The sequence below is a fragment of the Castor canadensis genome, chromosome 11 (genome assembly GCF_047511655.1).
Source record: "Castor canadensis chromosome 11, mCasCan1.hap1v2, whole genome shotgun sequence".
Classification (NCBI taxonomy): Eukaryota; Metazoa; Chordata; class Mammalia; order Rodentia; family Castoridae; genus Castor; species Castor canadensis.
The window spans coordinates 112,465,558-112,493,156 of NC_133396.1; the positions used below are offsets into that span (position 1 = coordinate 112,465,558).

Genomic DNA, 27,599 nt, shown 5'->3' on the forward strand with positions numbered 1-27,599 from the left:
TGATTTTAGAGGGAACGGTTTTAATTTTTCTCCGTTAAGTATAATGCTGGCTGTAGGTTTGTCATATATAGCTTTTATAATGTTGAGGAACTTTCCTTCTATTCCTAGTTTTCTTAGAGCTTTTATCATGAAATGATGTTGGATCTTATCAAAGGCTTTTTCTGCGTCTATTGAGATGATCAAGTGGTTTTTGTCTTTGCTTCTGTTAATGTGGTTTATTACGTTTATTGATTTTCGTATGTTGAACCACCCCTGCATCCCTGGGATGAAGCCTACCTGGTCGTGGTGGATAATCTTTTTGATGTGTTGCTGAATTCGATTTGCCATTATTTTGTTGAGGATTTTTGCATCAATGTTCATTAAGGAGATTGGCCTATAGTTCTCCTTTTTGGAGGTGTCTTTGCCTGGTTTTGGGATAAGTGTAATAGTGGCTTCATAAAATGTGTTTGGCAGTTTTCCTTCCCTTTCTATTTCATGGAACAGTTTAAGGAGGGTTGGTATCAGTTCTTCTTTAAAGGTCTGATAGAATTCAGCAGAGAATCCATCAGGTCCTGGACTTTTCTTTTTGGGGAGACTCTTGATTGCTGCTTCAATTTCATTTTGTGTTATAGGTCTATTCAGGTGATTAATTTCCTCTTGGTTCAGTTTTGGATGATCATATGTATCTAGAAATCTGTCCATTTCTTTTAGATTTTCAAATTTATTTGAATATAGGTTCTCAAAGTAGTCTCTGATGATTTCCTGGATTTCCATGGTGTTTGTTGTTATCTCCCCTTTTGCATTCCTGATTCTACTAATTTGGGTTTTTTCTCTCCTCATTTTAGTCAGGTTTGCCAGGGGTCTATCAATCTTGTTTATTTTTTCAAAGAACCAACTTTTTGTTTCATTAATTCTTTGTATGGTTTTTTTGGTTTCTATTTCGTTGATTTCAGCTCTTATTTTTATTATTTCTCTCCTTCTATTTGTTTTGGGATTTGCTTGTTCTTGTTTTTCTAGGAGTTTGAGATGTATCATTAGGTCATTGATTTGGGATCTTTCAATCTTTTTAATATATGCACTCATGGCTATAAACTTTCCTCTCAAGACTGCCTTAGCTGTGTCCCATAGGTTCCGGTAGGTTGTGTTTTCATTTTCATTGACTTCCAGGAACTTTTTAATTTCCTCTTTTATTGCATCGATGATCCATTCTTCATTAAGTAATGAGTTATTTAGTTTCCAGCTGTTTGCATGTTTTTTGTCTTTACTTTTGTTGTTGAGTTCTACTTTTACTGCATTGTGGTCAGATAGTATGCACGGTATTATTTCTATTTTCTTATATTTGCTGAGGCTTGCTTTGTGCCCTAGGATATGATCTATTTTGGAGAAGGTTCCATGGGCTGCTGAGAAGAATGTATATTGTGTAGAGGTTGGATGAAATGTTCTATAGACATCTACTAGGTCCACTTGATCTATTGCATATTTTAGATCTTGGATTTCTTTATTGAGTTTTTGTTTGGATGACCTATCTATTGATGATAATGGAGTGTTAAAGTCTCCCACAACCACAGTGTTGGCGTTTATATATGCTTTTAGGTCTTTTAGGGTATGTTTGATGAAATTGGGTGCGTTGACATTGGGTGCGTACAGATTGATGATTATTATTTCCTTTTGGTCTATTTCCCCTTTTATTAGTATGGAATGTCCTTCTTTGTCTCGTTTGATCAATGTAGGTTTGAAGTCTACTTTGTCAGAGATAAGTATTGCTACTCCTGCTTGTTTTCGGGGGCCATTAGCTTGGTAAATCTTCTTCCAGCCTTTCATCCTAAGCATATGCTTATTTCTGTCGGTGAGATGAGTCTCCTGTAAGCAACAAATTGTTGGATCTTCTTTTTTAATCCATTTTGTCAAACGGTGTCTTTTGATGGGTGAATTAAGTCCATTGACATTAAGTGTTAGTACTGATAGGTATGTGGTGATTCCTGCCATTTAGTTATCTTAGTTGTTTGAAGGTTTGATTGTGTGTACCTAACTTGATGTTACTCTCTACTGTCTTGCTTTTTCTTATCCTGTGGTTTGGTGCTGCCTGCCTTTTCATGGTTAAGTTGGGTGTCACTTTCTGTGTGCAGGATCCCTTGCAGAATCTTTTGTAATGGTGGCTTTGTGGTCACATATTGTTTTAGTTTCTGCTTATCATGGAAGACTTTTATTGCTCCATCTATTTTGAATGATAGCTTTGCTGGGTAGAGTATCCTGGGGTTGAAGTTATTTTCATTCAGTGCCCGGAAGATCTCACCCCACGCTCTTCTTGCTTTTAATGTTTCTGTTGAGAAGTCTGCTGTGATTTTGATGGGTTTACCTTTGTATGTTACTTGTTTTTTCTCTCTTGCAGCCTTCAATATTCTTTCCTTAGTTTCTGAACTTGTTGTTTTAATGATGATATGTCGTGGAGTAGTTCTATTTTGATCTGGTCTGTTTGGTGTCCTGGAGGCCTCTTGCATTTGTATGGGAATATCTTTCTCTAGATTTGGGAAATTTTCCATTATTATTTTGTTGAATATATTACGCATTCCCTTCGCTTGCACCTCTTCTCCTTCTTCGATGCCCATGATTCTCAAGTTTGGTCTTTTGATGGAGTCGGTGAGTTCTTGCATTTTCTTTTCACAGGTCTTGAGTTGTTTAATTAATAGTTCTTCGGTTTTTCCTTTAATTACCATTTCATCTTCAAGTTCTGAAATTCTGTCTTCTGTTTGTTCTATTCTGCTGGATTGGCTTTCCGTTTTGTTTTGCAGTTCTGTTTCGTTCTTTTTTCTGAGGTTTTCCATATCCTGGCTGTTTTCTTCTTTATTGTTGTGTATTTTTGTCCTGAGTTCATTTATCCATTTATTCATTGTGTTCTCTCTTTCACTTTGGTGTTTATACAGTGCTTCTATGGTTTCCTTTATTTCTTCTTTTGCTTTTTCAAATTCTCTATTTTTATTGTCTTGGAATTTCTTGAGTGTCTCCTGTACATTTTGGTTGACCCTATCCAGTATCATCTCTATAAAATTCTCATTGAGTACTTGTAGTATGTCTTCTTTTAAATTATTCTTGTAGGCTTCATTGGGTCCTTTGGCATAGTTTATCTTCATTTTGTTGGAGTCTGGCTCTGAGTTTCTGTTCTCTTCATTCCCCTCTGGTTCCTGTACTAATTTTTTGCTGTGGGGAAACTGGTTTCCTTGTTTTTTCTGTCTTCCTGTCATTGTCCTTGGTGTTGTTACTGTCCCTGTACTGTGTGTAATTAAGTATTTTCTAGCTTGTAATAATAACAATGGTAATATTGAGAACGGAAGAGTGAGCTGAGATGGAAAGCAAGAAGTTAAAGAAAAGGGGAAAACAAATATACAGACAAGAGGGAGAAAGCAGAACAAGGTATCAGACAAGAGAGTTTCAAAGTATAAACAGGGAGTGTTAGTGTACTAATCGACAGTAAGCTGAACAGACAATAGAGAGACAGAGAGAGGATTGAAAATCAAAGATAAAAAAAATAAAAAATAAGTATATGAAAGTAATATCTATTTATAAAAATGAATTAAAATAAAATGGAAAATAGGAAATTAAAAAAAAAAAAAAACCAAAAAACTTCCAAGTTTATATGCAATGCAATTTCAGTCTTAATAATTTGGATGTCCGTCTTAATCTCCAGTCCTGGAGTTGGTGCCTCAGATGTTGTTCTGTAGTTGTCTCATCAAAGGGGATGCATAAAGTAGAACAAAACTACACTCACACACACACAGAAGAAAAAATAAAAAAAAAGCCCCACCAAGTGTCCCCAGTTCAAATGCAATAGTTTCAGTAAGTTTTTCAGCTTGCAGGTGTAATTCGGTTGTTCTCTCATCAAAGGTAGGGAGAAAAAGAAAAAAAAGCGTCTGGAGGCAGTTCTGAGAGTGGTATCTGCAACTGTGGTTTGCCTGCCTGCTGCTCTCCGCCTGTAGCTGGCGGCGTTATTTATGCAGATCTCTGGGGTGAGCTTAGCACTCACCTGGTCCCACAGGCTTTGTTTGCTCAGAGTTCTCCTGTGCGGGGGAGGGGGGCCTCTGCTACAGGCTTTTCCCTTTCCAAGCACTGGGAAAGGCGACACTGCCCCGCGTTGTCAGGCCTGCGTGTTTATTTACAGTTCACGTGGGAAGTGGGTCTTCCCTCCTCTCACAAGCGTCCCTGCTCCTGGTTGCTGGCGCGCCCCGCTCCCGCCAGAGCCTCTCCGGCCCGCCCGGCTCGTTTCTTTACAGTCCCGGGAAGGATTCCCTTCCCCCAATCTTCAGCGCTCAGGGCGCCCCACCCTCTTTCCAGCGTGTCTTAACTGTTCTTATTGCTTAGTACTCAGTTTCTCTTTTTTTCCCGGGTGGAGGTCAGTCTGTCCAGGGGGCTATGCTGCTCTGGCCCAGGCTTGTCTGTGGGGGAACCGCGGTACCGCGAAGCTCACCTGGTCCGCGTCTTCCCAAGCCGTATGGGCGCCGGCCACTGGCGGCCCCGGGGGCCCCCCTCGGTTCTCCGTTTAACGTGAAGTGGAGATTCTCTGCGCCGGCTGGAGATGTGGAGGAGTCAAAGTTATGCCTTTTCTCGGTGATTATGCCTGCAAAGTGTGTCTCCAGCGTCTCTCCAAGATTTCACTATAGGAGGGTCGCTTTCTGCTTCCTACCTCTAGCCGCCATCTTCGCAAGGTCCACTTTTTGTTGTTTTATGAGACAAGGTCTCTTTATGTAGTCCAGGCTGGCCTTGAACTCCTGCCTCAGCCTCCCCAGTGCTTGGATTGCAGGCATGCCCTACCATGCTCAACAACAGGATTTAATTTAAAGGGTCTCAAACAAAACTGCTTTCTGGAAGTTCTGATAGAGGTGCAGTCATTTTGGCTGCAGTGTGAGGTAAGCCTTTGGAGCACTTCCTGTCCCTCTTCATTTCCTCAGGCAGCTAATGGGGCCTGGGTAGATTTCCCAGTGCTTAGTGGAGTGTCTTCTGAAATCAAGGTCCTGCCTCTCAGATATATGGCTATATTCTGCTGCTCACCATCAACTTCCTGGTACTGGCCTCACATGACGGGAGTATTCAAGTGCCCCAAGAATGGCATTTGACTTCCTCTTCTCTGCAGTACTAAGCACATTCTTGGGCCCCTAGAGTTCAATCTCACTCTGTAAAACCAGAGGCAGCTTCCCTCTGTAAAAATCTTACGTGGAAGCAGTTCTCTGAGACTCAGTAGTAGTTTTGGGGAGGCTTCAGGCACAGCTTTTACCTGCTGTGTGTTTGTTTGCCTTTGAAGGGAGATTGATTGGTGACTGAGGCCAAGAGCCGACTACATTCTTAAAGCTTTGGACCTGGTGCTTCTTTGTCCCTTATGTACTCCGACCACTGTGTTTCAGTGAACCCATCTATTAAAATGAGACTATTTTTTATTTTTAGGACATGTCTGAAGCTAGTAAGATCCTGTACATTTAGTCTCCAATTAAAACCTCTCATACTAGATTCTTTTCGTGTCACACAAGAAATGAACATAAATAAGCACTGAGTCTTGCCCATTTGGATTTCAGCAGCAGACACAGGAATCCAATTATATGAGAAGAGAAACAGTGCAGAAATAACTTCCACAGCACCTCGGCATTTGTGAGTGGACCTCTGATTAAAAATGCCTTATTGTTAATAGAATAAAGCATATTTCATCACATATGCACACTCTTAATATTTTCAAATACATTTGCACAATGGAGCCTACTATATTTGGAATAAGCAAAAGCTATCCTAAGTGTAAAAATCCCCATGAGGCATCATAAGTAATTAAAAATTTAGACATTGTGATGAGTCATTATAGGTCATCCTGTGTTTTAAGCCCTCTTAAATGGACTTGATCTAAATATATAAACATATATAGAAAAACTGAATTGTGGATGGAATGGAAAGGTTAAACCCCAAATGACCTGTGAGTGTGCACACCTAGGTATGCACGTGTGTGTGCATATGTGTATGTGAATGCACAGGGACCTTGAAAACAGAGAGGCAGAGGGTGGCCCATACTATTTTATTTCTTTTTACTATTTAGAGAGCCATATGACAATATGGTTTGTTATGTAGTTTTTTAAATTTGTTTTTTACATTTCCTCAAAAATTACTTTAAAACCCCATCATGATAAAGATCTGAAGTTTTAAAAATCTATCATGTTTCATTTATACAATCTATGACTTACTAGAGTCATCTTCTTAGCTCTTCTTATATCTGTTTGACTCCGTACCTTGCCTCTGGCTCCCTTTGGACAGCTGATATTATTTATTTTGCAGAGGAATTGCAACCACTGGAAAGACTTCAGCCCTGTAAGTCTGAGCTGCTGGGAATGCCTTACACCCGGTTTCCTTCCTCAGCGTAGAGACACTCAGGAGCAGATGGTCTTAGGTTAGAACAGTAAATCTTGGGTGTGTAAGGAAGAAGGTTCTGTTCATGCAAGTGTAGACATTACTCTTCCAGGCCTAAAGCTTCTGATGAATTGTTTTCTGGGCTTAGTGTAGTGTATAGACAGGCTCATCTTTTTAATGTCCAAAGGGCTGCTGGTCTGTTTAGAGTTTTCTTGGACTTTAGTCACAATTTAAATGAAAGTGCCTTCACCAAAGCCATCTTCAGAATGCCAGACACCCAGAAGGATGAAATGGGACTAAAACTGGCCTTAGCAAATAATAGTTTAGAGAGGTGGTGTCCCTGAAGAGCGGGATAATCTCGAGTGGATGGCTTCACAAACTACTTTCACAGATAAGTGATTTTAAAGTTGGAAGAGACCTTAATGGAAGCTAAATTCTCAATACAATCTCATTATATAAATGAGGAAACTTCAGCCCAAAGTTTGAAGTGATTTTCCTCAGTTCACACTGTTAGTTTGTGTCCACCTAGGGCACAGGACATAAATACAACTCTAAAAAGACAGCATTTGTGAATCCATTTGTTATCTGTGTGCTTTTTCAAATTTAGCAGAATCTGTTGTGTCCACATTAGCCAAGTTATATTACTATGGACTATTAACTGGGATAGGGAAACAGCCACATTAGAGAGAAGTGGATGTTAAAACAGTACCTGTTAAATGAGTTTTCTCATCTGCAAAATGAGAGTATTGCAGTGGATGAACTTTAAATCCCTTCTTGTTTCTCATTTGTAAATTGGCAGCAATGGTATCTGTCTTACCTACATCATGGGTTCTGAACCAAGGAACACAGACAACGGTTTGAGTGATTATTTCCTCAGTCCTTTGGTACTTAGGCACTGCCATGCGAGAAGAGAGTTAACTATTACGTATTCTGTATACGAATGTGTGTATGAAGGTGTCTGCTTTGGCCATCAGGGAAACTCCCAGTTGAGAAGGGCTACTGTGCAAGCATACAACTATGGTACGTCTGAACTTCAGAATGTAGGTGTAATTGATTGTTTTCTTTTGTGTGCAACTTTTATTTTTTTTAATTCCATGTATCCATGGGTAGTATGGGTGAGAGTCTGATGGGCCCCTTATTCTCAAGGCTAAGTGATATAACACTAAGCTCCTGGGGAGAATTGGGGGTGGTATGGTGTGGGTTATGAACTCTGCTTTATCATCCTAATCAAAGCTACTTCTGTCTTCATTCCTCTCCAGTTCACTCCTTTCCATTAAGAATTTAGGTAATAAAAAGTTACCTAGATTTGATGTTTCCTGGATAATCAAGTGGGGCTCATGGGGAGGGATGGAGAAACTTCTGGGGTCACAAACTTCCTTTCCTGAAACTGTTAGATCATACCCTCATATGGATATGATCCTTGAAAAGAATTGAAAGCAATTATTGATATATTCAATGTGTCAGGCTCTGTGCTAAGCACTGTACATATATGATCTCATTTAATCCTTAGAATAAATAGGAGATGTACACATTAAAATAGTCACTCTATAAGTGAAGGAAACTGGGGATCAGGCTGGGTAAGACTTTGCTCAAGCAACACTACTAGTTCATTGCTAGTCAGTAGCTGGGGCCTTGGCATGCCCCAACTCAGGGAACATCACTGGCATGGTATTCTCTGTGGAGGTTTTGCCTAGAGGTGACAGTGTGAATAGTGCTCTCTGGAGCAGAGTAGTTCCCTGAAGAAAGGGAGAACTGAGATGCGGATCCAACTCTGTCTGACCCTAACTCTTGTGCTGAGCCACTGCGGCACTAACTGTCCCTTCACTATGAAAGGCTATTTTTCAGGGTGGATGGTGGGGAGTGGGTGGCACTTATGTCCTCTTCACATGTAATCTAAGCTTGGAGCCTGGTTGAGCTGGGGCACCCAGAGAGCCAGTTTTGAGCTCAGCAGGGGGATTTGGAAAGCAGAGTGATTGGTGGGAGCTGGGATGGTGGTGTGTGTTTGGGTGTGTTTGTGTCCTGTGTACTTACAACTGTGGTTCCATCTTTCAGGGCTATTATTTATTTATTTATTTTAAACAGGGTCTCACTATGTAGCACAGGCTGGTCTGGAACTCATGATCCTCCTGCCTCAGTCTCCAAGTGTTGGGATTATAGGTGTGTACCACTTAGCTGTGATTTCTCTTTCTTGCTTGCTTGCTTTTTTCCTTTTTTTGGGCAGTAGTGGGGCCTCATGCTTGCTAGACGAGCACTCTACCACTTGAGCCATGCCTCCAGTCCTTTTTATTATTAGTTTATTTTTCAGATAGGGCCTGTGCTTTTGCCTAGTCTGGCCTTGGACCACAATCCTCCTATGTCTGTCTCATGAGTAGCTGAGATTATATGTGACTTTTAAGGGGACAGATCAGAAAACCTCAGGACGTGGTGTCTGTCATGATTAGGAGCCCTACTCCATCCCACTGAACTATCACCTTATCTCTAGGTCTCCGAATATAATTGTATGTGTGAGTGCATGTGTGTTGAAATTGAAGTTCCTCCCACACAATAGATGTACTGTGAAGAGAAGGAGTGCAAGACTGTGTGCAAGGGGCACCTCTTCATGGTTGCCTCCCTCTGACTGGCGACGTGGGTGTAGACTGCCCTGCATTTTTCATTTTTGGCTGTACTGCGGTTTGAACTCAGGGTTTTGTGCTTGCTACACAGGTGCTCCAACACCTGAGACATTCCACTAGCCCAGAGGTCCACTTTCCTGAGTGACTATGCAAAGCTGAAAATGCAGCGTGAAGGGATAAGAGTCAGAAGGATTGAATACTGGCTGAGTCAGCCTTGGAAATATGGCAAACCTCTATGAGTTTTAGTTTCCTCAAAAAAAAAAAAAAAAACCCAGCAAGATAGAGGATATTACTCATCTGTTTGGGAGCTCTGCTTTTCACCCTCTTGGCCTGTGACAAAGCCATCCATAAGCCACAGGCTAGAAGGAGGGAGTGGCTGTAGTCCTTTTTACCATATTGTAATTTAAAATAATTTTTCTAGCCAGAGGCCTCATTCTCATCAAATCTTCATATAGATTCCAAAACTGACATAAAAAGTGCCTCTTCTCCCAAAAATTAACCTTCAGTTATGTATCTTTTTAATTTTATACTTCTCTCTTATGCTTTTAAAAATCAGACTGAGCTTTGCCTCTTCTTCTCTGTGCTCATAAAGATCTCTTTCCTTGACTTACATTTGATTTTGGAGATTATGTAAGCAAAGAAATTGTGAAAAGCACAGTTGTTATCCTTGTGCACTGGACGAATGTCCAATGCAGTGATATCTATGCTGGTCACATTGTTCCTGTGCTCTGTATGCAGGGCTGGCTCCTCGGTGGCTCTTGGAGGTGTTATATTAATCTGCAGTGAGCCTGACTGCTCTCCTGCAGAAAGAATTAACATTGTGTCATTGGGGAATGGGGAGCATGAGTGAGCATCCTCCTACACAAGCTGATGTTTAGAAAGCACAACTCAGTAATTCCTGTCTCCTCACCAGAAAAAGGACAAAAGGTCCCCATGATTGTCTTTTCCTTTTAGTTCATGGGTAAATGCCTGGTTTCCTACTGGGTGGCCAGTCTTTTCCTGCAGGTGGCTCATGAGTGGATGTGCTGTTTCTTGACTGACATGGCTGTTGTGTGAAAGGAGGAATTATGTAACCAAAATCTACTTAGTGTGTTCTTCTTCCTTTGCCTTTTCTGTAAGATTTACGAACACTAGAATGTTTGTATTACTCTAGAGTTATTTTGGAGCCATCTCACTGGAGGGTAAGAGATTAGACAACTTTTCAATGCCCATTTCCTTGAATGGCTCCATTTCATACCCAAAGTTTGATGATATGCAAAATTCACAATCATATCTTCACTTCAACAGAAAATGAGCTCAAAGGAGGTCAGCTTGTCGAGGTCTACTTCATGATCAGTTTAACATCAGTATGAAACCAAATCCCTATGCTTATGAACTAAGCTGTGACCTTCCTTTATGGAACTCTGGGAAGATGCTGCCGAAGAAAGAGAAGTTTCCAGAAACATTCTGCCTTTAGTAATGATCTCTGTTCCTTGGGGTTAAGATGTCCCCTTCCCAGCTCCCTGAGAGCATCTATGCAGCCACATTTCACCTAACAATGGGGGATACATTCTGAGGGGATTTCATCATTATGCCAACATCCTAGAGTACACTTGCACAAACTAAGAAGGCTACAACATTACAGGTGGGATCATCTTATGGGGCCATCATTGTGGACCAAAAGGACATGATGTGACACATGACTGTACTTCTTTGTCTCAGAGAGATGGTGGCTCTGCAGACATGGCCTCTGTTTGGAAGGCATGGGTGGGGTCAGGGAAGCATTCGATCATTGATAGCAGCCTCATGATGGGAAGGTCTTAGTAGAAGGACAGAAGAACACAAGAATCAGATCAGGGCAGTCTTGGCTCTATGTTTTGACCTGGGTCTGTGCCTGGCAAAGGCTTGTGGACGCTCTCACTGGGGACACAGGAGCTTGGAGTTAGAGTGTCTTTGATGGTGCTATACTTCAAACAGGGTCATTCCACATCTCTTCCAGTTAATGCTGTCAAAGGTAAATGAGATTCATGTACTCATGTCTTCTGCAATGATTATCACTATGCATCACAGATAGGCAGTGCTGTGTGAGCAGGTTGGCGCACAAGGTCTGGAGTAGACTGCCTGAGTTTTGGACTCACTAGGTTTGTGATCTTTAGTAAGTTGTTTATCTTCCCTGGATCTCTGCTCATTTATCTATAAAACAAAGGTAGTATTAGTACATACCTTATAGGTTTGTTGGAGGGATTGAATAAATTAATGAAAAGTGTTTAGAAGAGCACTTTGTACATAGCAAATGCTCAATAAATTCTTATTGTGGTCACCCTTTCTGGTGTGTTACCTGTGACTGTAGCCCCACCATGAGCACTATGAGGCAGAAGTTATGTAGTTTTATAGTCTGAGCACCTAAGACAGTTTATCTTTCATTCAACAAATACTTATTGAGGCACTAATTTTTTGCTAGGCATGTTTTCAGGTGTGGGGATTAATAGTAAGGCAGGCTTGGCCTTTGGTGTTTTTTATATTATTACAATTAACACGTTAATTGTACAAATAAATGAGATTCACTGTGATATTTCCACACATGCACTCATCATGCATTGATCATTTCCATTTACTCTCATTCTACCCTTGAGTCCCCCTCTTCCATCCCTTACCTCTCCCTAGCACCCTTCCAAGTTCCTAAAATTCCCTCTTAATTTCTGTCTCCAGCTCCCCTCTAGGCTTCCCCATCTCTAGTGACCACTGCTCCTTTCCATGCTTTTACAAGGTTGACTTACTGGTTTTCATCAGTAAGTGAGAACACATGGCATTTATTTATCTGTGTTGGGCTTATCAGTTGATGATCTCCACTTCCACCCATGACATGATTGCTTTCTTTTTTATGACTGAGTAGAATTCCATTGTGTCAATAGATTACATTTATCCACCGACGGGCATCTGGGTTGATTCTGTATTTTGGCTATATTGAAAATGCTACAATAAACATGGTGTCCAAATACCTTTCTGGCACAAAGATTTCAACTCCTTTGCATATATATACCCAGGAGTGGAATTACTGGATTGTCTGACAGCTTTATTTATAGTTTTCTGAGGAATCTCCACTCTGTTTTCCATAACGGTTATATTAATTTACATTTCCTATCAGCAGTGTGTGTGTTCCTTTGTCTCTGCATTCTTGCCAGCATTTGTTGCTTCTTGTCTTTTCGATGCCAGTCATTCTAACCAGATGAGATGATCTCTCATTGTAGTTTTGAGTTGCATTTCTCTGATGTTTAGTGAAATCAAGAATTTGTTCATGTATTTATTGAACATTAATGTGTACTCTTTTGAAAAGTTTCTGTTTAGTTTGTGTGTGTACTGGGAATTGAACCCAGGGCCTCATGCATACTAGGCAAAGTTTCTACCACTTGAGTCATACCCCTCATCCCTTTTGCTTATATTTTATTTTTGATTTGGGTCTCACTAACTTTGTCTGGGCTGGCCTGGAACATGAGATTCTCTTGCCTCTGAGTAGCTGGAGTTATAGGCATGTACCATCATGGACTATTCTTTAGGTCTTTAGACCACTATTAAAATTGGATTTTTTTTTTTGTATTTGGTGTTTAGTGTTTTGAGTTTTTCATATATTCTGGATGCCAACACCTTGTGAGAGATACCATCTATATATCATTTCTTCTGATTCTGTAAATACAATATTGTTATTACAATAGGTATAGCAATAGACAATAGGAGTTGTATACTACTCCTGTTGATTGTTTCTGTTGCTGTGTTGAAGCTTCTTAGTTTGATGCGTATTTTTATTTTTGATGCCTGTGTTTGGAGTCCTATGTAAAAAATTGTTGTCTACACCAAAGTCTTTATATGTTTCCCCTCTGTTTTCTTGTAGTTTTTTTTTTTTTTTTCGTAGTTTCAGGTTCATGATTTAGGTCTTTGACCCATTTTGAGTTGAGTATTGTGTATGGCTAGAGACAGGGATCTAATTTCATTCTTCTGTATATACATATCCAATTTTACCAGCACCATTTAGTTGAAGAGACTGCCTTTTTTCCACTGTATGTTCTTGGCTTGGGCTCTACTTTTGAAGGACCCATAGTTCTGACATATCTAGTGCTTCGTGTTGAGATGACTGGCTTTTACCATTAGTGTATCTTTGTAAATAGCAATCTCTGTAGAGTAGAGCAATGAAAAGATCTGACTTCAAACCTTTGAAATCAGAGAGATCTGAGTTCAAATTCTGACTTAATGGCTTCCTGGCTCTGTGACTTTAAGGAAGTTTCTTCACTTTTTTGTTTACCTATTTGCTGGTCTGTACAATGGAGATTATAATAGTATGACCTCATAGGTTTGTTGTGAGGAATAAATGACAAAAAAATATTAAAACGTTGATTTCCCTCCTGCAGCCTGAACACTTGTTACTTGGGGGAACCCTTCTCCCTAACCCCCTAAGGCTTTTGTGCTGGTTAAGTGGAGCAGGCTCTAAGGATCTGAAGATTGACCTAGATTAATTTACTTACTCATTAATTTACTCATTCAGTCAAACTGACAGCACTGAATTCTTACTATGCAGGATTATTCCAGAAGCTGGAGACATTGCAGTAGATAAGCAAAATCCTCAATGCCCAAGAAGCTTCTATCATAACGGAATAAATAAAATGAAATAATAAGACAGTGGGTACTATAATTCATGTAATGTTAGGTGCAATGAAGGAAACAGTGAAACAGTTGTTTATGTGGTAATGAGTCTCTCCATAGAACGTCTCACAACTGAGTAAGCAGAAGAAAGGGGAGGAGGGAGGAAGGGAGAGAGAGAGAGAGAGAGAGAGAGAGAGAGAGAGAGAGAGAGAGAGAGAGATTTGAGTCAAAGACTTTTGTGTTACTCAAGGAAATGAGAGATCCCACTTTGGTCATATTCTATTTATTAGAAACAAGTCACTAACTCCAGCCCACACTGAAGGAGAGGACCATGAACACAAAGAGGGGGTGACCACCAGGGCTGTCCCTAGCTGAGATGGCTAAGCCTTTTTGTCCCTGGGTAGATCATCCCCTGAAATAGGCCATGTGGACAAGTTCTTGGCCTTGGGCTAGGTGGCTCTGTGCAATGGAAGCCATCCTTGAAGGCTAATAGCTGGAAGTTTTCTCCTTCCAGCAGTTGGGGCAATAGGACCTTGGCTGACCAGGAATTGGAGAGGCAGCTTCCAAGTCTTCCACGAGCCCCATTCCATTTTCAGACTACATTCAGCCACATTCACAGAGTCTGGTTAGTAGCAAATTCTCTGGATCCATGTGTGAGGGGAAGAAAGGGAAGGAGGGACTGCTTCTTCTTGATGTTTGTATTCACAAGAAATGATGTCCTTTGGTTGTGTCCTTTCCTTCATTTATTTTCATCTTTTTGACCCTTGCATTGATACTTTCTCTGAATGCTGACTTCCTGGAAATAAAGTTGTGCTGTGATCATAAATCATCCCATAAGTGTGAGGCCTGGGGTGGTGGCTCATTCAGTTACACTGCTCTCAGGGCCATCTTTTGGGTTTTTTATAAGGCAAGCACAGTGCTCTTCTCTTTCCCTATCACCTATCTTCCATCCTGTCTTTTTATTACTCTTTACAAACTTCCCTTTTGGACACCTTTAATTGCAGAATCTCGGGAGCCAGTAGAGTAAGGCATCTTCAAGTTTCTCTGGAAGCTAAGCCTGAGATGGGGATGTTTCTGCAAATGGAAGAGTGCAGTGAGGAGCATGGACAGGGTGAAGGGAAACATGGTGTACCAATGAGATCTCTACCAGTCCCTGGCCACCTGGCCATAGTCTACTCCACAGGAGCTTTGGAACACGAAGCACACCACAGAATTGATCCCATTGCAAAGACAAGGGTTCAGTCTTTTGTGTCTGTGTACCTCTTGGTCAGTCACTGGCTTAGGTTGCAGAGTGAGAGACAGGATGGGATGGAGCAGGAGACTAGATTCATCTGATGGTCTCTAAAGAATGGGGCTGATAGAGCTTATCAGCCAGTACCCTTAGTTTACTTAGTTTAGCCACTAGGAAGATGCCTGCACTATCAGGAGAGGACATGGAGAAAGGCACTGAGGTAAGGCACCAAGAACATCCACCATAGTGCTTTCCTGTGTTGTGTTACCATCTTCTTTCCTCTAATTTTTATTCCCAGAGCAGGTTTTTTTTTTTAATGGAGTAATGGAAAGAACAAGGCTGAGAATCACATAGAGGTCGACTGGAATCTAATTCTTATCCTTTGGAGACTGGCTGCCTTGGCTAAATTACTTAAATTTGAAGCCTCAGTTTCTCCATCTGAGAAGTGGGTATGATAACCCTTACCTCAAAGGAGGTGGTGAGGACTGAACAATGATATTTGTAAAATGCTAATTGCAATAGCTCTTCTTTCCTTCTCCTCACTTTTTTCACTTGTAGCTGAACATAACAATCTCTCCTTTCTTCCACACAACTCTTCAGGGCTCTGAAGGCTGTCTTGGTGCTGCTTTTAACCTTTGTTTTTCTGGCTGATGATCCCTTTTTCCATTTGCTTGCAGGGTGCCCCCCCAGTGACTGCAGTGCGCTTGTTGCTCTCCTCTAGGAGGGCTCCAGTTTGTCACCTTCTGTCTAATAAAGTGCTGTTCAGAAATGAACAAGGGTTCCTTCCCCCAGGAGGTCTGACAGGGTCCAGGGTGGCAGAACTGAGCTGTTCTCTTGGTCATACACTTTAGCGATGCTATTCAAGATTGCATTTGTTTTTTGACAACTCTTCAGAGCAAGCTAAAATACTTCCTGACTTTTTCCCAGCTGTTCACAGAGATTTTGGGTTCCCTTTCCTCAAGGGTTCCTCCCCAAGGCAGTTGAAGATGACTATCCACCTGACATCCTGTACTTCAGAGCCAGCTCCCCTCCATCATGGACTTGTATGTATCAGCCAGGTTGTAGAATTAAAATCTGGTTCAAGAAGAATCCACAGTGATTACTTAATGGAGTTGCTGGGAGCTTTTAACACTGTAAACTGACCCAGGGGATTCTGATGTGCCTTTTGGAATCCCAGGTGGGGGCCTCTACAGTTTGTATAAGCTCCCCAGGTAATTCACTAAGCTGTTATTCCTTCCTTGAGATTCACTGCTCTGTAACTTCTCCTTCTGGAAATGGGAGTTTTCCTACTGAGGCACTAATCCACCTGCGGGTGGACCAGATGTTGCTGTTATAAATTTCCAGAATGCATCTGAATCTTTGCAATTGCTCTAAAGCCTTAGATCTCTCCAAGGAGTGACATTTCCAGACTCATGATTTATATTTGCTCCTCCCTGTTTCATTATTCCTCCCCTCTTTTGCCAGATGCCTGAGATCTGGGTGGGCTGCTTGAATATGCAGGCCTGCCTTTCCCCCTCAACCCCTTCCAGGTCCATCTCAGGAGTGGAAACCTCTTACTTTTCAAAGAATAAATCTGTAAAAGTGGCTAAATATCCAGAGCAGTAAATCTTCTTTGCTGTGCATATGCAAGCATGCATGCATGTGTGTGTGTGTGTGTGTGTGTGTGTGTGTGTCTGAAATCTATGCCCTGGGCATGTGTCTGTATTGGGGAGAGGAGGGCAGTACAGATGGCACTAAAGGAAAGCGCCCTTTAATATCTAGAGACAAGCTTACAAGAGGGAAGGACATGCTTAGGGAAGCTAGGAAGACATCAAACTGCTGGGAAAATAGAGTGGGGTTGAAGGAAGGGGCATGCTGAGTAGAAAGTGTTTCCACAGTTTGGTTTAGCAGACAGAGGGAGATAATGGTGGAGGAGGGATGACAATTCCGAGGTGACTGTGGAATGTCAGAATGAGCCCCCCCTTATTTGGTAAGGTCTCTTTGATGTGCTTTGAGGGGACAGAATGGACTCTTGCCTCCCCCTCACCATTCAATCCATTGGTTTTGTTTCCTTAGACACTACACTGCATTTCTTCTCGCATGCCCAGAGGAAGTGGTCAGAGACAAAGAACCCTGAGAAGAAATGAATTTAACTTGTCTAACAATTTTCTGAAAAGTTGTGAATGAAAATAAAGCTCAGCCAACACCACTAAACTCACTGATTACCCCTAAACAGAAATCAGGTGTGTAAAATCACAGGCATCCACTGTCTTGGTTCTAGTTCTTGTAGGTGTGAATGAGATTGGGAGTGTCAGTGGTCAGCCCTGGGGATGAAATTATTATGACAGAGGTTCTCTCACTGAATCACAGGATTGCTAATGAGAAAGACTACCCTTGTCTCTTCAAGATTGGAGGAACAATGTGGATAACTAAAATCCATTGCAAGGTCATCCCCTCTCAAGTTACATAGGAACTCCATATGATGAAAGAAAGGCATGAAAAGAACATCCATAGGAAGTATAGGTCTGGCTGCTTAGTCAATCCAGGTAGATAAATGGAGGCCCTATTCATATACAAGAAGAGTCTGAATCCTTTTAACTATGAGTGGAATGTTGCTGTGAGTGAGTGTTAGAGGGAAGCATGGAGGGCTCTTAGGAAAAGGAACAGTAAAGAGGCTTTGGGGGGTTTATTACCAAGGAGGAAATGTGCATTTAGAGATAGAGGGGAATCGGAACATACTGCCTGAATTGGGAAGAGAGAAAGAGCCCTATCTAGACATGTCCAGGGACAGGGAGATCTGCCCAAGTTAGCAAGGTGGACCACTGCCTGTGAGAAGAACAGTTTTAACCAGGAGGCTTAAGGCTCATCAGTAAATCACATCTCCAGGGACAGAAAAACCTAGCACAGAGAGAGAGATTGAATGATGTAGGTAGTGATTTCCCCAAATTTCCTCCTGGGGAAGAATTCACAGACTGAGAAGGAGATGATACAGGGAACCTATGAAAGAATTTTTTTAGTGCTCTTAACCTGTGCTGGGTTGATCATTCATGTGACATCAGATGTATTGTTTCTTTTATCAGTTGAACAGGATTTTGGCCCTAGGTTCTGAGCATGTTGTGCTGAGAATGCATGTGGGAAGGTTATGAGAAGTTCATTCCACAAACATGATCTGTGACAGGGGTCTGCACTCCATCCTTCTTGCCACTTCTATCCCCTTTAGATGCTTGGGTGATAGCAAAATGGTGTCCAAGGCGGGAGTCACAGGAAACGTGTCTGAAGGAGTCTTTTGGCTTAGAGGCTGTCTCATCACAGCTTTTAGTCAGCTAAAGCATTTTCAGAGCTTCCATGATCCTGCTAGATCTGTTGTTTTCAGTTTCATCTTTTTGTGCTTCTTTTGTTTTCTCCTGGTGCTAATGAACAGAAATATGGTCAACACCCAAGGTGCTCAACTGCTGTGTGGAGATGAATGAGACAAACACATAAAGACAGCAAGCAAAACAAAAGGCAGGGCCTGAAAATGGTCAAAGTTGCTGGGTTGATCTTAAATTAAACACAACTGTAGTCATTCATAGCATAACAATGTTTTAATCAGATATGGAGGACATATATGATGGTGTTAATAAGTTTATAATGGAGCTGAGAAATTCCTGGCACATGGTATTTTTATTGTCTATATTGTCTATATTTAGATACGTTTAGATACCTAAACCCTTATCATTATGTTACAATCACTGACAGTATTTAGTATAGAAATCTGCGATACAGATTTGTAGCCTAGGAGCAACAGACTAAACTGTATTATCTAGGTGTATAGGACTCTATACCATCAAGATTTTTGTAAGTATACTGTCCTGTGTCTGCACAACAACACAATTGCCCAATGACAACACATTCTCTGAATATGTCCCCATCATTAAGTGACACATGACTATATATTGTCTACCTCACAAATGGGGGTGCTACTTATTCAGCTTCATGCAATTGTGGTCCCATGAGAATGCAAGCCTAATGTTGCCATCCCTTCCAATTTTTGAAGAGAAAATGAATCAGTGTCCATACCTCAGGATTCATTTATTCATTCAGCAAATATTTACCAAACATTTATGGCAATCTCTGGGGTACTGTGGTCATGAAGGCCCATAAGGTCCCTGCCTTTCTTGGGACTTTCTCTATAAGGATAAGTCCTATGAAGGAAATGGAACAGGGTACTGGGGTAGAGAGTATATGTAGAATGATTTTCCTGGAAGGGTGAATGGCAGGCCTAATGAGAAGGCACCTGTTGTATACATATCTGCAGGAAACATTTAAGGCAGTGGGAAAAGGAATGCTGGTTGCATGGGTGGTGGGCAGAAAGCACAATGGGAAATTCAAAAGGCTGTCAGGGTTAGACAAGACACCTGCCATTTGCAGTAACATGGAGGGTATTATGCTAAGTGAAATAAGCCAGGCACAGAAAGACAAATACTGCATGGCCTTACTTATATGTAGAATCTAAAAAAAATTGAATTCATAGAAGGATAGAGTGGAATGGTGGTTAATTGAGGGTGGTGGGGAGAGGTGAGGACAGAGAGAGTGGAAATGTTGCAGGCTTCAGTTAAGGGGAATAAGCTTTAGTGGTCTATTACACAGACTGGTGAATATCATAAATAATAATGCATATAGATTCCAAAATTGATAAGAGTAGATATAAAATATTTTCACTACAAAAAATGATATGTATTTGAGGGGATTTTTTTCCCCCTTTTTTATGTAGTACTGGGGATTGAATCCAAGTTCTCACACATGTTGAACAAGTGATCTGCCACTGAGCTACATGTCCAGCCCAATAGATTTATTAATTAGCTTTCTTTAATCATTCCACAATATGAACATATATCAAAACATCGCATTATGACACATAAATATATACAATTGTTGTTTGTCAATAAAAAATAAAAAAAATCACCTGCCAAGTGTTCCTGTCATTATTTTTGAGTGTCATGGTTTTCTTCACTGGCCTCTTGGAGGCAGAGGTGTAGAGATCTAGAGCTTTTGTGTGGCAATGAGGCAGGGCCCCAAGAAGGGAACTGGGACAAGCCAAGGTTTGGACCCATCTTAACTTGATTGTATGGAGATTTTCTTCCCATAGCCCAGGCTTTATTCCAGACCCAGTAGTCTTAGGGAGATGGAAGCACTCCGTAACTATATCTAACCCTTCTGAACTGATTTTCATGAGAGATTTATTTGTCAGGTTTTGATGTGTGGTCTGGCAGCTAGGGAGGTTCCCATGGCCACCATGTTGTCTCAGAGGGAGAGACCACAGGCCTCTGGGATGGTTCCATTTTGTGAGCACAAATTTCTGGCTTCTATTTTAGGGAGGTAAGTTTTCCTCAGATGCTTATTATTTATGGATTCCAGATCACCACCCAGCTTGAAAGCATATGAAGCTAGCTTATGTGTGGAGAGAGTAGCTTGAGAGAGGTCAGTCAGCAAAATGACAGAAGGGTAAAACTCACCACACACAGCACAAGTCTCCACTCAGGGCCACAAATCAAGCCCAGGCGCTCCCCTGCCTGGGGTAGAGTCCAGGTGGGTTCTCTGGGCCTGTCCTCTTCAATCAGCCTGTCTCTATCAGAGAGCTGGGTCAAACTCAGTGTTTTAAAAAATACTATTATAGAAACCATATGTGTGTGCAAATGCATATTGCCTTCTTTCTCCCCCATGACTGGCAAACTGTGCTGCCCTTTTCCTTGAAATCTTTCTGAATTGGAAACCACATGACACCCAGGGACAGGATTACTTTCCTAGCAGCACAAGTCAACTGAAATCTGGGGTTGGGGATGGAGGTGAGGTTGGGGTGGGGAGTGCGGCTGGAGGGGTTCAAGACAAGAATGAACTGTGAATTTTTCCAACAATGGACCCTTCAAACCAATGGCATCAGGTAACTACTGGTCACTGTAATGAGTAAGGCAGCTCTGGAGTATAAACTAGTTCCAGAAGTTTCATGGGCCACACCAAGAGGACTGTCTTAATACTTTTACCAAGTTCATTTTCTTTTCTGTTGATGTAATAATTATAAATTAGAGTTTTCAAGGGCCCATGTTCAAAACCAGCCATCCTGACTATCATTGATTTCGACCTAAACATTAGAGAGATTCTTTCCTCCACCAACTTCTTTCCTGGCCTCAGAACCATGATCATGTGGAATATTTTCTTGATTCAGCATCTGGGACTAAGGGGAAGTGTAGATTTCCCAATTCTCCTTGCTTGCTGTCTCACAAGCAAGTAACATGAGCTTTACTTTATATTAAAGCTCTTTCTTAAAGATCCAAAAAGCCAGGATTAGAATTCTATAAATTGGAATGGCATTTTAGAACTTTGTTTTTAACAGAGTGCAGCTACCTGTAAAATAAGACACATACTGTACACCAGTGGTTTTCAAAGGATGACCCCCTGAATACTAGCATCAGGACCTTCTGGGAACTTGGTAGCAATGCAGACTCCCAGGCCTCACCTCAAATCTATGGAATCAGCAGCTCTGGGTGAGTGGCTTGGCCACTGGGTTTTAGAAAGTCTTCTGGATGGTTTCATGAAAGCTAGGGGTTGAGAACCACTGCTATATAACAATAACATTTAATACTAAATCATGTGTTAAACTTTGTTTTATATTAATTTAATAAATCTATATAGTAAAAGATTCACATTTTTTTATGTTAGTGTACTCTTCATTTGACTCCCACTCGAGTCTCCAATTTTTCATGGATGCCAGACTTCTTGACATGGCTAAAGAAGCCAGAACAGAGGCAATGGGGGCAAATCCTGTACCATGTAGTTAAATAGAATCTCTTAGAATCGTTCCCCATTATTTCTCCTGGTTTTGAGGTAGGGGAGCTCTTTAGGCTGAGGTGGGTAGGCAAGGGTGAGAAAGATTTGTTTGACTTTCTTTTATCATTTCTTCTCATGAAAACCTCAAGTCTCCCTTTAAAATGCACCTAGAGAATCAGTGTTGTCTATTCTAAGAGGAAAGCCCATGCCAAGGACAGATATGTTTAAGGTGTGAAATTTCTGTTTTTATTTAACATGATAAAAGAATAGATTTTTGTCACAAGATTAGGGAAATTTGAATCTTCACTGTTAGTATATATTATTTTTGAAATGCTGAAAATTTATTTTGGAAATTAAATGATCTCTAACAATAGGAAATTTAATCATGGTGTCATACTAATAGTAAGGGATGCAGATGGAGTGACTGGGATCATGCCAGGAGACCTTGGATTCTGAGCCTTTTTGTTTTCTCCTCCTCTTCTTCCTCCTTCTCTGGTTGCTCCTTTTCCTTCTCCTCCTCTTTCTCCTTCTTCTAAAAAGTACTGCATTGTTAATATATGATTAACATTGAAACATGCAATATAAAGCAGCATATTTTTGGTAGACATCACATGACTGAGATTAATCATTAATTTCCTTTACTTCTGGTAATGGTTCACATTTCCTTTAGGAAAGTACTCCCCACCATCCATTCTCAACTATAGGATTTTATTTGGCTGGTGCCATCCTTGGCTCTAGGGCTGTATACTGATTGAGTTAAGATGGCAGGCAGTTTGCTTTCTCCCAGTTGCAATGATGGGTTTGAGGATGGTGATGCAATACAGCTAGAGCCAAGAATGAAAGCCAGGATGACATTTGCAGGAACTTCTGGAAAAATGACCTTGTCTCTCTTTCTCTGAATTCAGTGGTAGAAAGAGGAGATGTAAGCTTGGAACCCCTGTGATCCTGCTCTGGTGAGGGAAGCCCAGTGAGGACGGGCCTCGGAGAACACACAGCCAGAGATGCAAAAAAACTGGGCTTGACTCTTGGATCAAATATTTCAGAAGCCAGCCTTACTTCTGGACTAGGAGACTTATGAGCCAGTACATCTCTTTTTCTTGTTTAAGCTACTTTGAATTTTTCATTTCTTTTTATTTATTTTTTTTGTCATTTGCAAATCAAGGGATCTTAAAAGCCATGGTCTTACAACTATAGTTTGATGATGCAGAGGGCCTTTCAGGAAGTTGCAGTATCATGGCTTATATTGATAACATCTTCTGCCTTTCCCAAGGAGAGCTAATTTTTAGAAATAGAGAAGGATTTGCTAAGGAGTGGGCCATTCATATATACACAAAACTAATAAATTCTGAGCTCATACTCAGAGTCACCTCCTCTTTCTGGAAGAGGCCATATTCCTCTTCCCTAACCTTGTCAGGGCCAAGCACCAGAGAATTGGAGACCACCCCTATAGCTCAGAGCCCACTGAATCACTTGAACTAGTCAATTCTTAGCTTTGCTTTTCCATGGAAGCCAACATAAAGACTCTTGCCATGTTTTCTCACCCCTTTTCCACCTCCTGACCCTTGTGCTTCCCCATGTGGCTCTGTGTGGAGTGCTTCCTTCTCTTGGGAATCCTGAGTGACAAATTATCTCTTTAATGGCCACCATCTCCTGATCTGTTGGCCTTATAATACCTGAATAGTAATCAAACATATTTTAAAACACTACCGTGAATTTAAGATACCACAGTAAGCTATGTACTGTGGATGTCAGAAAGTGCCATTTTCCTGACTATTTTTGTGGAGGTAGAGAATGTTTGCTGATAATTTTTCTTTTGCTTTTTGTTCTAAGTATGTTAATGAGCAGAACACCATAGCTATTTATCTTGCAAGATTGCACAGCAATAGATTGTGATGGTTAGGATCTGTGCTTTTGTTAGATTTGTTGTATTTTATCTTTTGTTTTCTGGTAGTGGTGGTTTGGATGTGAAAAAAGTTCTAAATAGACACAAATGTGATACACAAGTTTTATGGTTGTTTTTTATCCCATCAGCCTTTTCAAGGTACAAGCATGGTAGAAAGGCATTATATCAATTTGTATCACAACTTAAAGAATATCAGTTTTAGTCTAAGAATTTCTTATAATTGGAGCCAGAATAGTGCCAGCATTCATCTACTCTCCACCCCGGGGAGTGGGGGAGATACAGTAAATCCACATCCCCTGCTTTGTTCTACTACTGACTGGTTCCATGAATCACTTTATGGCTGGCAAGACTAACAGGTCAAGCAGTGTAAGGAAGTGGGGAGTTCAGGTTTAATGTTTGGGGTTCTAAACACATAGTTCCCTACTCTGGGGAGCTGAAAACTGGAGTTCACTCATTCTCACCTTCATTCATTTGTAATGTGAGGCCTGATGGAAACTGAATGTTCAAATGTTTAAAGCTAGAAAACCCCCATTTTGGGGAGTGCATGTGGTTTCTAAATTATCTTTGTGTAGGGCCTTCCATGACAGACTGGTGTTTGGTTTCAAGAAATAGAAACCAAGGGTGAATAATTTAAGCTGTAAAAGAATTTTTTGGGAGGGAAATGGAAGGATATGATGTCACAGAACTCATAGGGAAGACTAAAGAACTCAATTTGGAAAATAGGCAGAACCAAAAGCAAACACAACCAGTCCAGAGTATGGACACCATCACTACTGTGCATTGTTGCCATTGCTGGACTCAGCTGATACTGGACACAGTCAGCACCTCTAGACGTAGCCATTCTGATGTATTTCTTTTACTCCCTCATTTTTTTGCCTTGTGTCTTTGACTGTGGTGGACATAGCACCACATGTAGACTGCTGGTTCAGAGTATATACACCATCGGGTATTATGGTACCTGATATCATAGTATTGTTTCCAAGCTCATACCATAGTGAAGATTCAATGGGTCATTGAAACTTTCCACCAGCTGTCTTTGGGTGATGGGGTACATTATAGTACAATTAAGTTCCACAGACATCAACCAGATGTCCTTATTTCTTTGCTTATAAAGAGTAACTCTTGGTCAAAAACAATGTTCTATGGCATATAATGGTTTGTGAGGCATATAGAAAGTCACAATGGACATACTGCCAGAATCATGATGGATGAGAAAGCAAATCCATATTTAAAAATAAGCATCTGTTGTAGTGAGAACAAGTTGATACCCCTCCATAATGAGAGGGTTCTAACACAAGCAACATCTACAGGTGGCTGGCTTGTCCCACTAATCCTGTCAGAGATCCCAAGTAGGGGTTTGCTGGTGAGCTGAAGGAAGTTCCGGTTTTGTTTTTCATGTAATGTAACAGCAGGTTATAGTGATGCTGATTGAAATAGGAATGTTGTTCAGAGAGGGAGAATTGATGATGTGGGAGAGAGAAGTATGACTGCAGGCTGGAGTCATTTGAGTAGATGAGTAGGGATGAACTCTACTATTAGAGTTAGGGTTAGCTAAGCAGGATCAGAGATGATCCAGTCATTGCAACAGGAGGGAAAAATGAGAGGAGGGTATAGATGTATTTTTTTCCTATTTTTTCAGTGGAATGAAGCATGAAGTTACCAACTGAAGATGGCAATGGGGAGAGGAGACATTGAAGACATTGAGCAGAAAGAAAAACACATAAAATAGTATCTTGAAAAGTGGGAAATAAATTTAATCATGGGAACATTACAAACTGCTGGGCAGTTTTGCTTGGTTATGAGTCTATCTCCAGCTATATCTAGCTGCTCAGTGCAAGCATGGAGTTGGGAGGATCCTGATTATTACAGAATCAGTGGAGAGGGTGGAAATCTGGTGTAGAAAATAGTAACTAAGGGAGGTTCAGCAGAATGAACATTTGGGCTATGCTGCATCCACAGCCACTAATAAACCATGCTGCTGCATTATATTCAGCCTTAACTTGATGCTGCCACCACTGGCCACTACAACACTTAGACATGGGTTCCAGGACTATTCAACAGTCATTGCCAATGCAGAGCTATTCTCCCTGAACTTTGATCTTTGTATCACTTGCTTGCGATTTATAGTATTGTATGAAACCACCCATAACCCACAGAGAGCCTTTATGTAAACCATGCAAAAACATTCCTCCTGTCAGACATTTTACTCTCATCTGCTGGAATATTATTACACTAAATCAAGGGTGACTAAGGTGTACATGGCACACTTTGGAACAACAAACATAGCAGCAGCCCTTGTATGTGCCCTTGCTAAGGTGTGGAAAGAATGAGAACCAACTGCATTTAAGTTCTGTGGATCTGCACAAGGGAAGTTTCCCCAAAATGGGAAGGAACTTTTTTTTTTATTGTTGTGCTGGGCGGGTACACTGTAGCATTTATAAAAGCTCTTACACTATATCAAACATAGACTACTTGAATTCACCCTTCCTGGTCAGCAATCAAAGAAAAAAGCGCAATGCACTTCCATAGTTTAAGGATCTGATCTCAGGTAAGTCCCTGTAACGAGGCAAACCTGAGGCACAGGCATACCCAATGCAGTGAGGGAGACCTAAGCCAGTAAGGTAGTTAATCAAAGTGCTACAGACTGAGATGTTAAGTCCTCTGTTTAGCAATGCAAATTGGACATTCTTATGTTGGAAGGATTTTCTTTTTTCTTGGGTGATTTGGATATTTTTGTGACCCATATTGCTTCAGAGGACTACACCGGATTGAGAAGTGGGTAGGCTTGAAGTTTTCTTTGCCTTACTCTAGAGGAATGACTATGACAATCATCAGTCCGGGCTGAGGAAAACATTACTGAGACTACAGTAATGCTTCTCCTCATTGGTCTTATTCAAGATGGGATAAGCCTACATTTTGAAACTTGTTCATAAATGTAGTGATTATTTGGGGAGAACAACAGGGATCAACATAACCCTTATTACTGAAGGAGACTATTTTCACTGTCAGTCATCTTGGGATGGGAAGGAGCTGGGGCAGAGGAAGACTTTGAGATTCCTCTGGGGATGTAGCCTGTGAGGAAAGAGACAGGAATAGGAGGTCAAATAGATGCCGGGTGACCCTGAGAGTATCTAAAGGTACTAGCAGATGAAAGCAACTTGTGTGGTCACTTGGTTTCTCAGAGTTTTGGTAAGGGATCTGTTAAGTTCTATAAGCCTGCTCTTAGCAGTGTACAGAGCAATTAGGATGGGGGGTTGGGTGTCCATATACTTTAGTTGAAATTATATGGAGTGACCCTGACAAGATGTCAAGGATTTCTGATGAAAGTGTACTATGTTAACCAGGACAGATTTGTGGAACATGTTAGCCATTTTTGAGAAGGTTCACAAATTACCTGATAAATGGAAATCTGAAAAATAAGGAAATTTCCCGTGATTCATGGAATATGGGCTTGGATTATTTGTATAAGAGCTTTACATAAAAATGTTATCACAAAGGCTCGAGAACTTGGGGATATGGGGTGGCCCATAAATAAACATCTACATTTGACTGAGTTTCTGTCATGTAACAGGCACATCTTTTGAGCATATGAGTTAGACATATGAATAAGATGTTGTTTCTATCTTTCCCCAACCTGTTGAGAGAACTAGACCAGTAACTCAGCAATCACAGTTCATTGTGATATTTATTATAATAAATAACTAGCATGAGAGCTCAATATGTGTTGTCATGGCAAGAGGGACAAGGTCTCTGCAGAGATGCCATATTGAGCATCTAAGAGCCAGATCTTTGTCTTCTCCATCCCTCTCTCCTGTAGTGGATTTTCTGCAGCATTCACTTGGGCTGATATGGTCCACAGTGCAAGGCAGTCACATTAACATTCTGGTCATACCAGATCTTCCCCTTCATTGGCTATGCTATATGGCTATCTGCAGCTTTGGTGTCGCAGTCACAGATGCTGGGAAGGCCTCAACTGGGCTATAAGGAGACTTTCTTTCACTAGCAGTAGATGTAGAGCAGACCTGGTTGGCTCTTTTCCTTCTGGGCAGGTGGGTGCAGAGTTCAAAGTCAAGACAGTAAATACTAATAGCTGTAGAGAATTCTACAG

At 41.0% G+C, this 27,599-nt stretch overlaps 1 protein-coding gene across 6 annotated transcripts in view; it reads left to right on the forward strand.

The window, feature by feature from the left end:
- The window catches only part of Hhipl2 (HHIP like 2), a 201,258-nt gene that overhangs the window by 130,717 nt on the left and 42,942 nt on the right, over window positions 1-27,599 (forward strand). For 2 of the 6 annotated variants that reach the window (XR_012438959.1, XR_012438965.1), the window contains one exon: window positions 16,861-20,558. The exons of 3 other annotated variants lie outside the window; for them this stretch is intronic. The gene's annotated coding sequence lies outside the window, so the exon portion shown is untranslated. Of the gene's footprint in view, window positions 1-16,860; window positions 20,559-25,130; window positions 27,291-27,599 lie in introns of those variants that run through there. One more of the 6 variants, XR_012438969.1, reaches the window with a different exon arrangement.